Consider the following 15432-nt stretch of genomic DNA (forward strand, 5'->3'; position numbering starts at 1 on the left):
CCTGGGCCAAAGGCAGGCGCCAAACTGCTGCGCCACCCAGAGATCCCCTTTGTCATATATTTTAAAACCTAGCCTCCCAAATCCTGGGCCATTACAGGTGTGTGTGCATGCATTTGTTCAAAAAATATTCAGTGAGCACATACTATGCCCTGTCTTTGTGGAGCTTACTATTCAGTAAATAATATTTAAGTGGACTAACACAAAGAACAGACATATAGGTAGAATAGGAAAGGAGGGTCACCCATGAGGCAGCCCTCAACCCTATAATAACAGCCCAACCAGACAAGTATATACTTTTTTAAAAGCTACAAACAACAGCTACCCTCTGAGATTACCCATTTATATACCTGTTACTGCTTAGGTCTTAGTTGGCTTGTCTAAAATGTACTTTTTAAAAACTTCCTTCAAATACTTAGGCAAAGTCTCCAAAGCCAAAGAATGAAAGTGAGTCTCTAAAAAACAATAAAGTACTAGTGCAGAGCTGGAAGACAAACCCAGAGCGAAAATATCACAATTAATTTCACCTGCAGACCACTAGCCAGGTATTACAAGTAGCATTGCCTTTGGGTTACACCACTACCATGGCAAGCATAAATTTGGAATATGCTAGTTCCATTGCAGAACATACCCAACAGAGGTGGGTTTTTTAAGATGTATCTATTCATGAGAGACACATAGAGAGAGGGGCAGAGACATAGGCAGAAGGAGAAGCAGGCTCCTCGCAGGGAGCCGGATGCAGGACTTGATCCCTGATCCTGGGATCACACCCTGAGCCAAAGGCAGACGCTCAACCCCTGAGCCACCCAGGTGCCTCTCCAACAGAGCTTTTATTAATTAGAGGTTTTGTTACTTCAGTATTTAAAATGCCTCAACATAAGACAGTTTTGCACAGGATGAGACCCACAAAAAGAATTTCAAAAAATTGATTCAAAGAGAAGCACCAGAGCACTAGAAACTTCCAAGCAGAGCTGGAGTCTTCTTCCCACAGCCATGAACCACTGCTGTTTAAGGGAGGAGGAGTAAGCACCATACAAAGGTCAGCCAAGAAACTTGCTACAATGTCAACACTGTGCTATTTACTACTAGCAGATATTGCCCATGTATCCCCGAAGCACTGAACTTCTGCAGCTACGGCAATGTAATTTGCCTAGAAGATGCCCCTTTGCAATTATTTCTGTCAACGTTCAATCTAAAATATATCACCTTTAAAGTAGGTTACAAAAAAAAATAAAGTAGGTTGCAATTCAATCCTCCTTGAAGCATCTGCAACCAGGTGAGGAGCAGTAAAAGGTTAAGAAGGCGCTTTGATTTTAGAGGTATATGGGATAATCTGCTTCTTACTCTTCCTCAAAAGCAAAACCAAGGCGAATCCAGTGGAAGGTTTTAAAGCCAAAATTCTCTGTTTACTTACTATACATCTTCAGGACTGATGGTTATGGGGCAGTGGTTTACCGGCCAGATTTTTAAAGAATTAGAAAAGGTATTATCAAAACATTTCAAACATCTCCATCCTAGGGTTCCCAGGACTGCTGTGCCAGCGAGTAGAAGAGAGGGGCACTGAGGGTCAGTGCCTGGTACCAAGCCCAGGCAACGTCCTGATCTTTCAGCAGCAATTGGGCAGCACCGGTAAAGGCAAGAGAAAAAAAATGATTTTAAAGGTCTAGCAATAGCAGGACACAGCCCCAGACTTGGCCAAGTACCAAACTCAACACAAATTCCCACAGTTTAGATGACCATCCCACAGAACAATTTTATGCAAGCCAAATATGTAACTGTGCTACTTTGAAACATCACTGCTTTTTTTTCACACCAGAGGTGGAGGTCAGCATCAGAGGCAACAAATCTAAGAAGCAATTTTGCATCCTAAGCAAATTTTGAATTGCTCTATGCAATGCAAAAACTTTTTCTCATGATCTCATGACAAAATGTTGTAACATCTAGAAGAGAAGGTACACAGAAAGTTACTGCAGTGTTACATTAGCTTGGAGGGGTACAAAGTTAGAGAAATTAACTCTAGGTTGAAAAACAGTTCTTTCAACCAAAATTACCTGCTTCAGAAAGAGTTGCCTATGCATGGTGACAGATGGTGACTAGACATCGTGGTGATCATTTTGCAATGCATATAAATGTTGAATCACTATGTTGTACACTTGAAACTAATATAATGTTGTCAGCTATACTTCAATAGAAAAACAAAAGCAACAAAATAAAGGATAAGTCTTTGGTTAATTACCCATTCAATAAAAATGAGTTGCTTCCATCTCAAGATCAGTAAAGCAACACATGTTATGTAACAATCCTACCTTTGAAAAAGATAAGAGTTTTGACTCAGTTTTGCAGATGTCCACTGGAGACTGCGGATATCACTGAATTAAACACGGCAGGGCTTCTCTCTCTTCTCTCTCTCTCTATATATATATATATACACACACATATATATACATATATATACACACACACACACATATATATATATATTCTTAGCTTATATATATTATAAGCAATTGGGCAGCACCGGTAAAGTATATATATAGTATACTATATATATATATATATATATATATATATATATATATATATATATATATATATATATATTCTTAGCTTAAGGAACCTCATAGGCTACATTCTGTTGTTAAAATATGTCTTTATAGCACAAACTGGAGGTGAGATTCCAGGTTTTCAAACTTTAAGGTATGTTCTGGGTACAGATGGTACAGATCATATATTCACTGCCACCTCCTACTCCTTTGGTAATGCCCCAGTATAGCATCCACTTCCTCTTTCCTGCCTGTTGTGCCTTAAGCAACACATCCCTTCAATCAAAGGCAGAGAGGGAGGTGATCAGTCATCCTCATTTGAGAACAAGATGGTACGCAAGCACTTTCTCCCTAAGAGATTTGAAAACCTGCCATCTTTAGGGTTAGAGGCTTTCTGAGAACAAGATCAACCGAGAGTTGTGTGAGAGACAGCTCTCTCATTTCACCAAATGTTATCACTGCAACAACCGTAGGTCAATCTCACTCCACACAAAAGTTTCAGGTTAGCAAAGAACCAGGATGTAAATGCAGGCCACCGGTGAGAGGCAACAGGGACTGGGGAGCTATCTGGGCACTGATCCATGTTCTTTCCACCGTGGCGCCCTGGCCACGCACTTAGGCTTATGGCAGATCCAGGGTAGGCCCCACCCAGCTAGGATTCCAGACAGCGAGCAGGACTGGTGCAAGTGTCATTCTAAACCCAGTGAATATTCTGTACGCCTGGGGTCAAGGATCATCCCCCATTCACTTCTACTCATGTGGTCCCAAAATACATGCCGTGAGAGTGAGGTGGGGGAACTCCATTTCAAAACAGGAATAAAAACAACAGCAGGGGGTTCGAGAGGGTTTCCATTTTGCAGCTGTCTCTTCTCCAACTACTTTTTTTGGGGGGGGGCGGGGGGAAGAAGTCTTCTCCAACTACTTTAAGGGATACCACCTGTAAAGAATAAATTCTCTGGTAGTTCCCAAAGAAAACAACTAACCTACAAACATTTTAATACTCAACAATCTGTCAGTGGTCAAGCGAACATTAAAATTAATGTAAATATGTATATAAATTAAAAATCTGCTTCCACATAAAACTCCTGGCCTTTATACTTGACACTAATGACAAAACCTAGGAATCCAAAAATTTCTGGGGGAGAATTTGAGTTGAGCAGACGTCTGCCTTCAGCTCAGGGCGTGATCCCGGGGTCCTGGGATCGAGTTCCCCATTGGGCTCGCCATGGGGAGCCTGCTTCTCCTTCTGCCTATGTCTCTGCCTCTCTTATGAATAAATAAAATATTTTAAAAATGTGTAATTTAACTGTATTTGAATGAATATGTTAATGATTACATTTCTATTTGGGGAAATAAACACCACATAGCTTCCCTTCTGTGGATTGCTATAATTCACCAACAATGAGTCTAAACTCTACTCCTTTTCTAGTTTCCTGATTATGGAAATGACTTACTTCACAGAAACTCTAACCTACTCTTATAAGGCACTGCCTAGCCACCAAGGGAATCCCAAATATTTTACCAAAGATTTTAAGCCAAACTAGACCAATCTTTTAATTGGCCAAATCCTAAAGGCTTCTGTGGTTCTAGGTACAAGAATGCCATTTTCCCGGGCCTGCTTTTCTCTTTCCTGCTCTATTTTGCCTGAAACACATTCATCTGACCATTCTTTATAGCTAGCTCTGTCCAGTTTGACCCCTCAGTCAAGTTATGATTTTTCAACTATTGTTTTAAGCAACTTCTCGGTATCTTCGGTGGTCATGTGGAACATAGTGTCTTTTACTTGGCTTTATCCCATGAGATATTAGTGCTGCTTCTGTCTTCTTTGGTTTTCAAAGCCACAACTGAATTTTAAGTTCATTCACCAAGTTCCTGTTTCCTGTCTGAGGGAAATGCTCAGCTTTCAGTTCATCTGCGAAGCAGAAACTAACATATCATGAACAGAGTGAATGAACACCATCTCAACGGTAGCAGCTCTGCTCATTTCTACAGATTTTCTTTGACGACTCATCACTCAGGTACCTCCAGGGAGAGGTCCTTCGAAAACCCTATCATTTTACTGTATTAAAATCCTTTAACCACATATGGAAGGCAATAAACAGAATCCCTAAAAGAAAACAGGTGTTTCACCAGCATTCCACTGCATTAACTTCACAACCACTAGAATCTACCAGTAATGTTTTCAATGCTTCCTCAGTAAATCTCACATGCCCTTCTCACTAATCAAGTGGGAAATACAGAACCTCTATCCTGACTCCTCTGTAAAATCTGCTGCCTTGACAGAACCCATGAGAGAAAAATCCTCATGCTGCAAAATCAGCTCCCAATAACCTAAGGTGCACAGCTTTGGAGAAAATGAATGATGTATCAATTACCGTAGCAAAAAACACAAGCAGCTACAATGGGTCTTCACATTCACACCATTGTCTGCAAAGTAGACTCTTCTTTTGGTACTCTACTGAATTTATTAAAAATGGTTACAGTATCAAAATGTATTCAGTGTAACATAAAGTAAGGTAAAATTTTCACCTCCAAGTTCACAGCATAAACCCAGAAGAGGTTATAATGAACCTTCAGTGGATGTGCTTAATAAATGCTTTGTAGACAGGATCGTGGCTGGCTCAGTTGGAAGAGCATGCAACTCTTGATATCTCCAGGTTGTGAGTTCAAACCCCATGTTGGGTGTAGAGATTACTTTAATAAATTTTTAAAAATGCTTCTAGAAGACATGAGAGAGCAGAATGCACACATACTTGCCCAAATCAAATTTGATCCTCCAACACAGTTCTAATATTCAATTTTATATACTACAGATGAAGATACCATAGACAAAGAGCCATGTGGCTATAACCTAGATTTTCTTCACTTTTAGAACTTGTAAAATCATACAATTATGCTCACACCTTTACCAAAAATTAGAACAGTTGGTTGTTCTCTGAATCAAAGCAACTGTTCAAGTTCAGCTTTAAAACCCTTATTAAAACCAAACTCCTTGGGGCGCTTGGGTGGTCCAGTCAGTTAAGCATCCAACTCTTGATTTTGGCTCAGGCCATGAACTCAGGGTTGGGAGACTGAACCCTGTTTTGGGCTTCGGGCTCCATGCTGGGTATAGAGCCTGCTTAAGAGTCAGTCTCTCCCCCTATCTCTGTGCCTGCCCCGCATCCCTCAGTCCTCCTCTAAAAGAAACAAACACAAAAAACCTAATTCAAAACAGATTGCTAATGACATTTTGATATATTGCACTTATACATCATTACTAGTAACTACAATTTAAAGAACGTGCTCATTGTTAAATTCAAAACAGACCTGAACTGGTTCACCATTGAGAATTTTTAAATTCCTTCGTTATTTACTTTTGGTGGCCATGACTTTTCTTTTTTGTAAGATTACAGTTTGCCCTAGAAACCAGTTATTTTAACTAGAACACTGTATTTACATGGCAGTGTGTTTCCTTTCCCACCAGGAGGTCTTTTTCACTTATTCAGTTACCAATCCTGAAAGATGCCCCAATATAATGCCAAGTTGAAGGAAGCAAGTTACAAATCGATATAAACAAAAAGAACCCATTTTTGTAGAATGATACATGTTTGCACTTGTGCATATGTGTATATGCAAATGCTCATACATGTGTAAACAAACATATATACCCAAAAGTTGGCAACAGATCTCTCTGGGTATGGAATTACAATGCCCTTATACTTCTTTATACTTATATTTTTAGTGTAGAAAATCTAAGAAATACAAATAGTACTTTAACAAAGAGAGAAATTACCAAAAAAAAAAAAAATACCCAAGCACTCACTAAACGAAGGCACTACATTTCTAGCAGTGTGTCATCATGTAATTCATAATATCAGGATCGTATTATAAATATCCTCCAGTGTGTTAATGTTTCATACTATTAATCTGTATAATTACTGTCAAAATAGCAATCACATATTTAGAAACTCACCATGGATCTGTACTGGGTAAAACAACACTCTCTTCCCCCCAGAGATAACTACGCGTGGTGTGTATCAATTAGACCTTTTTGTATTATCCATACATACAGTAAGGTTCTGCCGTTGTTTTTAGGTTAAGTGGAATCATGGGATGTGGTCAGTATTGATTCCCTCCTCTCTCAACAGTGTACTTTAGAACTCCTATGTCAGTTTGTCTAGGTCAATCTGAGGGTTTCTTTAATAGCCCTATGGTATGCCATAGAACAGCATATTATTATTTAAATCATTCCCGTATTGATGGACATTCAGGTTGCTGTGAAGTTTTCACTGTTATGACCAGTTTCACTTTAGTGAAGCCTTATAGGTATCTTTATACATGCACAGATATTTCCCTAGTTTCTGAATAGGTTTCCTGGGTCAAAATATATGTACATTTTAAAATGAGAGGATTTGAGTATTTTTTATCAAGAAGCTATACAATCTGCACTCACAGTAACAGGGTATGATAGTACCCATTTCTTTGCTAAAAGTGGATATTATATTTAGTGTAGCCAATTATTTGGTGAAAAATGGTTTTTATTTCCCAGATTACTATAGGGAACTTGAGCATCTCTTCTCTTATTCATCATTTTTCTTTTCTGGGAAATGCCAATTCACAACCCTCTGCTACTTTCTCTAATGTGTGCCTTTTTCTTATTGATGTGTAGCAGCTCTTTATATATCATGGATATTATATATAGTAGAAGCCTTTTTCATAAAAGGCATAAGATTTATGCGATCTGAAGAAAAAAAACAGAGTATATAGTAGATAATGTTATTTGGAACAGTTGATTAATTGAAAAGGTCAATTAAGGTAAACAATCATAAAAAGCATTCACATGACAAACGTTTCATTTTACCTTCATTTCATCAGTGGACAATGTGCACATGTTCTTCAAACTTCTGATAGAGGACCAAGAGACCAAGACCTTTAACTCCAGGCCCACTGATTGTGAAGAAATTTGAGCTGAACTCTTAGAAGATGTAGGACTAAGACACTAAGCACTATAAGTGAAGAAAACTTTAGATTTTTATTCTTATTTGTACAAATCTTTTATCATCTTACCCACACCTACCTGGACAGTAGTCACTTGCTTTCATCAACTCCAAGACACTCGATTTGTTTTAATTACTTGAATGTAACTATCACCCAGTTCAACAATTATTCACATGTGCTAATTTTAAATTTTTATATCTCTATGCATTCCGCAACTCCTCCCCGTCCCCATAAAATTTGAAGTAAATCCCAGACAATGTGTCATTTCATCTGAAAATTTTTATAGGTTAAGTACCAAAAGCATCTGTTCTAATGGTGGGTCCCCAAGCATACTAGCATACTGGAGACCAACCTACTAATAGCAAATGTTTAGTGCAGTTTATTTCACAAAGGAAACAAAGAATATCATGTAATATAGTGAGCCAGTTAAAGTTTCTACTGCATAGGTAAATGGTATTTTCCCCTAGTCTGTCACTTCCATTTTAACTCTGCTATGGTGGTCTTATGCCTCCTAGAAGTTCTTTAAATATATACCTAAATATTTAAAATACACCCTTAATTTCTTTTTGTATATGATGGGAGGCAGGGTCTATTTTTTCCTCATTGTAGAGCCAACTGTCCCAATTCAATTTCCATTTTTTTAAGATTTTATTTATTTATTCAGGAGATACACACAGAGAGAGAGAGAGAGGCAGAGACACAGGCAGAGGGAGAAGCAGGCTCCATGCAGGAAGCCCAATGTGGGACTCAATTCCAGGACTCCAGAATCATGCCCTGAGCCAAAGGCAAACGCTCAACCACTGAGCCACCTAGGCATCCCCTCAATTTCCATTTTCAACATCACCCATAGGACATTTAAGAAAACTGAAGTGTCAACTTTGAACTAACAAAACAAAGCTATGCAAACAAAACAGTAAACCAAAAGTCTAATTGCAGCTTCATAAGGCTTAGACTACTATGTATTTAGAGTTTGGAGAATAGTGTTGGGAGCAGGAGCAATAACACTGCCGTATCTGGCTCTATCATTAGCACTCTAGCTTACAATTAGGATCTCCGAAGGACATCACAAATGCGTAGACCACTTTCTGAATCTCACCAGTTGCCATACCTGAAAATTTACATCATGCTGAAATAGCCCACACTTAACAAAATCAACTTTCCAACCCTCCGTCCATTCCTTAATGCTGTTCCTAGACCACAGCGCCTTGCAGACTTAGTAAACAAAATGAATATTCTCTTCTGAACCACAATTTCCCATGGAAATATAACTAAAAGGTCCTAAAAGTCAAGGTAAAGTTTGTTAAATTTCCTTTATAACACAGAGACTCAATAATTTATGAGGTTGCTTTATCTCTGGGTAAACTCTCTCTGTCAAGAATCAAGAGTAAATAGGCTTTTGGAGCCATACATTCTCTGTTTTAACTCTAATAATGTATTTTGAATGCAGCCACACAAAAACAGGTGGTGGGCAGTTTAGAAACCAGCAGTATTTTGCCAGCCCTTGCCTTATACCGATGATTGATCTTCATCAAACAGGAATCCACTACCCTAGCTGTACACTTATTTGAGCAAATGTGGTGACACTGAAGGGACAGGTAATCATTTCAGTACCATCTTACAGAAATGAATATTCTCAAAATTAATCACTAACCTTTTCCTGTAAGTTCTTCTCATAAAAGGAACACATCCATTTTTCAAAATATAAAATTTTAAGTCCCCTCAGAGCTAATGCTTATTTTTAAAGAAAATGAACACTAAGTACTATAAAAGGAAAACATACAGTTTAGATGTACAAATTCAAGTCTTTTATTCATTATTCTGGTAATCGACACGGAGTGTAAATAGCCTAGTAAATTAAATACAGTCATGATTCATGAGCTCACTACTCGAAACAGAGAAGGAACTTTTAAAGTACATTTAAAATGAGAACACAAATTTGTTCTCTGGATCACTTACCAAAAACCTGATTTAAAAAAACTATACAGTTTTGCAAAAATAGTTTAAATTTAGAAAGTGAAACCAAAAATCTCCTTGGCACATCGTAGCTACTTAATTTTAAAATATTAACATTTCACAGCCTGGTAAGGCAGAAATTATATTTTTAAGGCACAAAAGATGGCAGCCATTTTAATATAGTGAGAGCACATGTGAGTACGTATTCACACTCAGCCATCAAGGCCATTTGTTCACAGAATACATTTGAGCTCCAGGATTGTTGAAAAAACTGTTCAACTGCTTACAGAAATATTGAATTTTATACAGAATAGCAAGGAATAAAATTAAATAACAAAGGCATATAAGACCTCTTGAGAGCAAAAAGACTTTTTGTTCTTTGAAACTCCCTATGAAGAGGATGAAGATCAGCTACAGACTAGAACATATTTGCAAACCACATACCTAACAAAGGACTAGTATTTAGAATATATAAAGAAGTCTCAGAACAGAAAAAAAAAATCTAACTAGAAAATGGACAAAATACATGAACTTACATGTCACTTACGGAGACATAGAGATGACAAGTCATTGATATCAATAGACACCAATCAGAATGGTTAAAACAGAAAATAGTAACAACAGCAAATGCTGGCAAGGGTGAAGAGCATTCATACATCGCTGGTGGAATGTAAAATGGTACCAGCGCTCTGGAAAACAGTTTGGCAGTTGCTTTTAAAATGAAACATGCAACTACCTTACAACCAGTATATCATCCCAGAGAAATGGAAATTTATGTTCACACAAAAATCAGTACACAATCGTTCATAGGAGCTTTATTTATAATTGGTTCAGAACAAAAAACAGGAAACGACAGATGTCCTTCAATCAGTAAATGCTGAAACAAACTGGGGTAGGTCCACACTATGGAATAGGATTCAGCAATGAAAAGGAACTAACTGGATACAAGATATTCTCCCCACAAGAATTTCCAGGGACCTCCCCTGAGTGAAAAAAAAAAAAAGCCCATATAAAAAAATTACATAATGTAGGGTTCCATCTATATAGCTTTCTTGAAATGATGAAATTATAGACTTGGAAAACAGATTAGCAGCTGCCTGGGGTCAGCAAGGGAGGGAGACAGCTGTGGCTATAAAAGGGCAACACCAGGGATCTTAGTGGTGATGCAACTGTATCTTCACCCTGGAGGTGGTTACATGAATTTATGCATGTGATAACACTGCACAGAACTAAATACACAAACGCAAATGAGTGCATGTAAAATTGGTGATCTCTGAATCAGGTGGATGGATTGTATCTATTTCCATTTCTTTATTGTGATATTATACCACAGCTATGCAGATGTCACCACTGGGGAAAATTAGATAAAGGGTATTGTTTCTTAGAAGTGGAGGAGATCTATAGCTACCTCAAGGGCAGCCCCAGTGGCGCAGCAGTTTGGCGCCACCTGCAGCCTGGGGCGTGATCCTGGAGACCGGGGATTGGGTCCCACGTCGGGCTCCCTGCATGGAGCCTGCTGCTCCCTCTGCCTGTGTTTCTGCCTCTCTCTCTGTGTCTCTCATGAATAAGTAAATAAAATCTTTAAAAAATATATATAGCTACCTCAAAATGAAGAGTTAAAAGACAAATAGAGTATAGAACACCAGCCAGTGATAAGAATGGAAAAATAAAGCTCTTATTTTTGCTACCATCTCAGGGATTGAAAGTCAAGGAAGGGGGAGAAAAAGTAATGCCAGGAAAAGAAGCTATAGGCTACAATTAATATAATCATATAATTAATTAATACAAAATATATATATATATATCTTCACAACTCCCGCCAGAACCATCCCAGACTATAAAGTCATAAGATGGTTTTCTTAACTATTGTATCCTGGTGGCCTGGCACAAAATAAGTGACAGCTGAAGGAATGAGATAAATTCAATGAGTGATACAATGAATGAATGGGATGCCAGCATATTCTTTAAAATTCCTAGTCAATTACAGTTACAAGGCAGTAGGCGGTATGTACACAATCACTTTCCAACTTCTAAAAGCCATGAACGTTAAGAAAAAAAAAGTGTGGTATGCACACATTTCACTTGCAAGCAGAAGCTAACAATACCTGACTTTGTTAAATGCTTCCCGATTTACAGACTTCCACATATCATCTTCACTCATTGGATAAGGATGAATTAAGAATTATGCACACATATGTTAGAATAAGTATATGCAGATCTTTGAGGAAAACATTCTAAACAAGCAGTAAAACTAAGGACTTATGGCAGAGCGTTAATGCAATTTATATCATATTATCACATAACAGATTCATTATGTAATTTTTTTCAGTATAAGAACAAAGAATTCAAATTAGGGGGCTTATGGCTCAGTCTGCCAATCATCACAATGCTTTGACAGATGCAAAAATGAAGAGAGGTTAAGTGACTTGTTCAGGGTCATACAATTCACTACAGCTGGATCCAGAGCCTCTCCAGGGTCCCATTTCTCCTTTTACTGAATTGGGCAAGACTCTCCTTTCTCCTCCACCCATCCCACCGCTACCTGAAACCCAAACAAAAATGTTCATCTGAATCACTTGTTTTAATAGGGTTTTCAGGGAGGGGGAAAGCTTTTAATTGTTGCATTACACCTTCCCATGAACTTTTAGGTGTCAAATTTCTTCCCACATCAGAACAAATGGTACTTTATTCTATGGTGCAAGTATACTAACGGTCTGATGTTTCATCCTCCACCTAAATGGTGGAGATGGTGTTAATTCCAACAGGAGACTTATATGTCTTGCACTTTAATGGCTCCAATTGAAAAAGCTATTTTACAATTCAAGGAAGAAGGTATTATGCCATAAAAAGCTTGACCGATATGTTTGATGATGGTCCTGTAATTGAATCTCCACTTGCACGCAGCCTATGTATGAAGGATAGTAAAAACTGTTAAGAGGCAAAATCCAAGGAAAACTAAAGTGACCAGCAACTACCAGGAAATGGGGCTTTAATTAGGTTAAACCTCCATTATGCAGTAATATGGGACTGAGCATGAATTTGTCAAGTCCTAGAATCAAAACACTAGAGAAACCTTATTGTGCTCCAGTCTAACATCCTCATTTTAGTAGATGAACTGAGGCTTCGGTTAAGCCATTTACCAATAAAGCAGACTGCTTGCTCTTTCAAAGAGATTCATTTTTCAAATGCCATTTTGCCCTTATTCTGCATCTCACCGTCGTTTCTGGGAGCGATGGCTGATTATTTTTAAGGTGAGACGCTAGAGCAAAACCCACTTCAAGAGGGTGGAAAAATGCCTTTGAAGGAGGAGATGCTGGAGTGCGGAGGAGAAATGACGTCCTATTTAAAATATGTAACCCCTTAATGGGGGTTAGGCAATGAATCATATTCTCCTCGATTTTTCTCTGTGCTATAGACATCGGCCGCAATTCTTTCTGTAGGGTACTCAAAGGAGAGGAAGAGGAAGTGATTAAAGCTAATGCTAAATATACAGCGTTCATGAGGACAGGGATGTAGATAGAAAAAAAAACAGGAAGAAATATGAGCGTGCTTCTGCTAGAATTCAGCCGTGTTCCAACATACCTAAAGATACGGAAGCTAAAGGGAGATCAGAAGCCAGGGCATCCCTCAAATCCGAAGGGCGGATGCTGCTAAGGCCAGATAGGTTCCCTAGCCCTCGGAGCCAGAGCAACGCAGCGGGGACAAGATGGTGTTGAAGTCTAGAGGCGCCCTAAAGGTCGTTTGGAGGTCTGGCAAGTACTTGAGGTGCTCTTTCGGAAAGGATCAGGGCAAAGCACCGGAGCCCTGTCGGGAGGATGCTTCTGGCCCTCGCAGGGTGGGGAGCGGTGGGCGGCAGGAAGAGAGGCAGGCCGGGTTCTCAAGGCCCCTGGACCTCTGCGGAGAAGATGCAGAGACCCTAGGAAATCTTTCCGGGCCCCGTGACTGGGGTTGGGGCGGGGAGGAGGCGGGCCGATAGTTCGGCCCGGCTCCAGAAAAAAGCGAGCGTATTCCGGGAACTGGGACATCCCCTCCACCTCACCGGCAGGGCTCAGGTGTGGGACAGTAGGGCGGCCAGAGCTCGGGTGCTAATTACGACGGGGGGTCAGCAGCGAGGGCTACTCACCCGAGACGCGGCCCGCGGTGTCTTCGCAGCCGGCCGGCGCCTGGCACTCGGGAAGCCCACGGAAGAGCCGCGTGCCCGCTAGCGCTGGCTGGGACGAGAGGGGCGCGCCGCGGAGGCCGGAGAAAAAGCCGCAGCGGCGCGCGCGTACCCGGACAGCCGGCTGAGGCAGGACGAGGCGCCGCGGCGCGAGCCCGGAAAAGACGCGCCCGGAGGGGCGGGCGGAGCGGGGGCGCGCGGTGGTGTGGCTGAGCCGGCCGAATCGCGGGCGGCCGACGTCTCGGCCCACCCACGCTCCCGCCTCCGCTCGCTCCGGACGTCAGCCGCGGAGGCGGGGCCCAGCGGGCTTCCCAAGGCGAGGGGAGGGGCGCTGCCGGCTCCCCGAGTCGGCTAACGGCTCCTTGCTGGCTCGCCGCAGCCTCGCGCTCCGGCTTCCGAGCCGCTGGGCGGGCGGGCCAGCCGCGTTATCTACTGCGTTTTCGGAAGGGCCCAGCAACTATCTGATTACAGCGAGGCTTGGAGCGCGCCCACGCCCGCACCTGTGCTCGCTTCCTAGGACTCAGCCCCGGGAGGAAAGTTCCCCTCGGGTCATCTTCCAGCTGCCCTTTAGAGATACTCATCTCTGGACTGCTGCTCTTTCTGCAGACGAAGATCCTGTTCTTTGATTAAAGGCATCCTGCTCCTCCAAGCCGGAGCTACTGCCTCCTTTCCTTTAACCTCGCCTCTCGCCGCGTTAAAAGACCCCCGCCCCACCCGCTCCCTCCCGCTTGTGTTTCACTGGCTGCCTTTTCTTTCCACCGCGGTGACATGGCCAAAGACCCACAATTGATAAGGAGAAGTCACTGCAGCACGATGACATTTTCCTGGCCATGATCGTAGCCTAGGGGCAAGTCCTACAAAGACCGTTCCCAAGAGATTTGAGAAATTGCTGTTAAAAGTTAAGATTCTGGTGACCTGTCTCTGGACTGCCAAACGGATAGACCACAATTGTAAATGAGCCGCGACAAACTGCCAAGAATTTATCACCAGAAGAAGTAAAACACCGACGTTCTTCCAAGTTCCCTGATGCATAATGGAGGACTAACTTCCTCTTCCTGCTGGTGGTGGACATTTCATTTCTCCTGCTGTTTTCCATCTTCCCATAGAAGTACACGTGTCTGTCACCCCTCCAGATTATAGACGAGAGTCATTCTTAAGCTTTATTATGCATCCAGAGCATCTGGGGTGCTTGTTAAAATATGGGTGACTGCAAGATTCCAAACAGCCTCCAGATACCATGATTAGGATCTGAGTGGGGCTGAAAAATTTGATTTTTAAATAAACATCCCAGGTGACACTATGCGTGGTCAGGGGCCCACAATTAGAGAGCATAGTGCTACAGACAGCTCTTGAGTGTTACTTACTCTGAACTGGGATTACTTAGCCAATTTACAACAGGCTCACCCACTTACATATAATATATCTACAAATGTTACTATAGCACTCATGAACTTCCTTTTTCGAGATTGACCTAGAAAGTTCGGGACTTCAAACAACAAGTTCGTCGTGTTTATTTTATGAGATCTTGTTGTAATACTAGAAATAAGTAATCATTTGTCAGATATATAATTCACTGGGTACCTGCAGGGTACAGAACACTGTCATCCACCGCAGTGTTAACACAAATAAAATTGGAGGAATGATCATCCCGGCCCTCAACAAATTTACTGTTTAGTCAGGGAATTAAAACACAGACTCGGGACAGACCCCGTGTAGCATGTAAGTCAATCTGTTGGACCAGGAAGCACTTGTCATTAGAGAGTACTTTTGTCAGGGGGCCCCCCTCCCTGGGGTGGCTCAGCC

General features: G+C 41.1%; 1 protein-coding gene across 3 annotated transcripts in view; it reads right to left on the reverse strand.

The window, feature by feature from the left end:
* The window catches only part of ACSL4 (acyl-CoA synthetase long chain family member 4), a 79598-nt gene extending 65817 nt beyond the window's left edge, over window positions 1-13781 (reverse strand). For all 3 annotated transcript variants that reach the window (XM_038588058.1, XM_038588057.1, XM_038588056.1), the window contains exon 1: window positions 13594-13781. The gene's annotated coding sequence lies outside the window, so the exon portion shown is untranslated. The remainder of the gene's footprint in view (window positions 1-13593) is intronic.
* Window positions 13782-15432: the final 1651 nt, after the last annotated feature.

Source organism: Canis lupus, chromosome X (genome assembly GCF_011100685.1).
Source record: "Canis lupus familiaris isolate Mischka breed German Shepherd chromosome X, alternate assembly UU_Cfam_GSD_1.0, whole genome shotgun sequence".
In the NCBI taxonomy this organism is placed as follows: domain Eukaryota; kingdom Metazoa; phylum Chordata; class Mammalia; order Carnivora; family Canidae; genus Canis; species Canis lupus.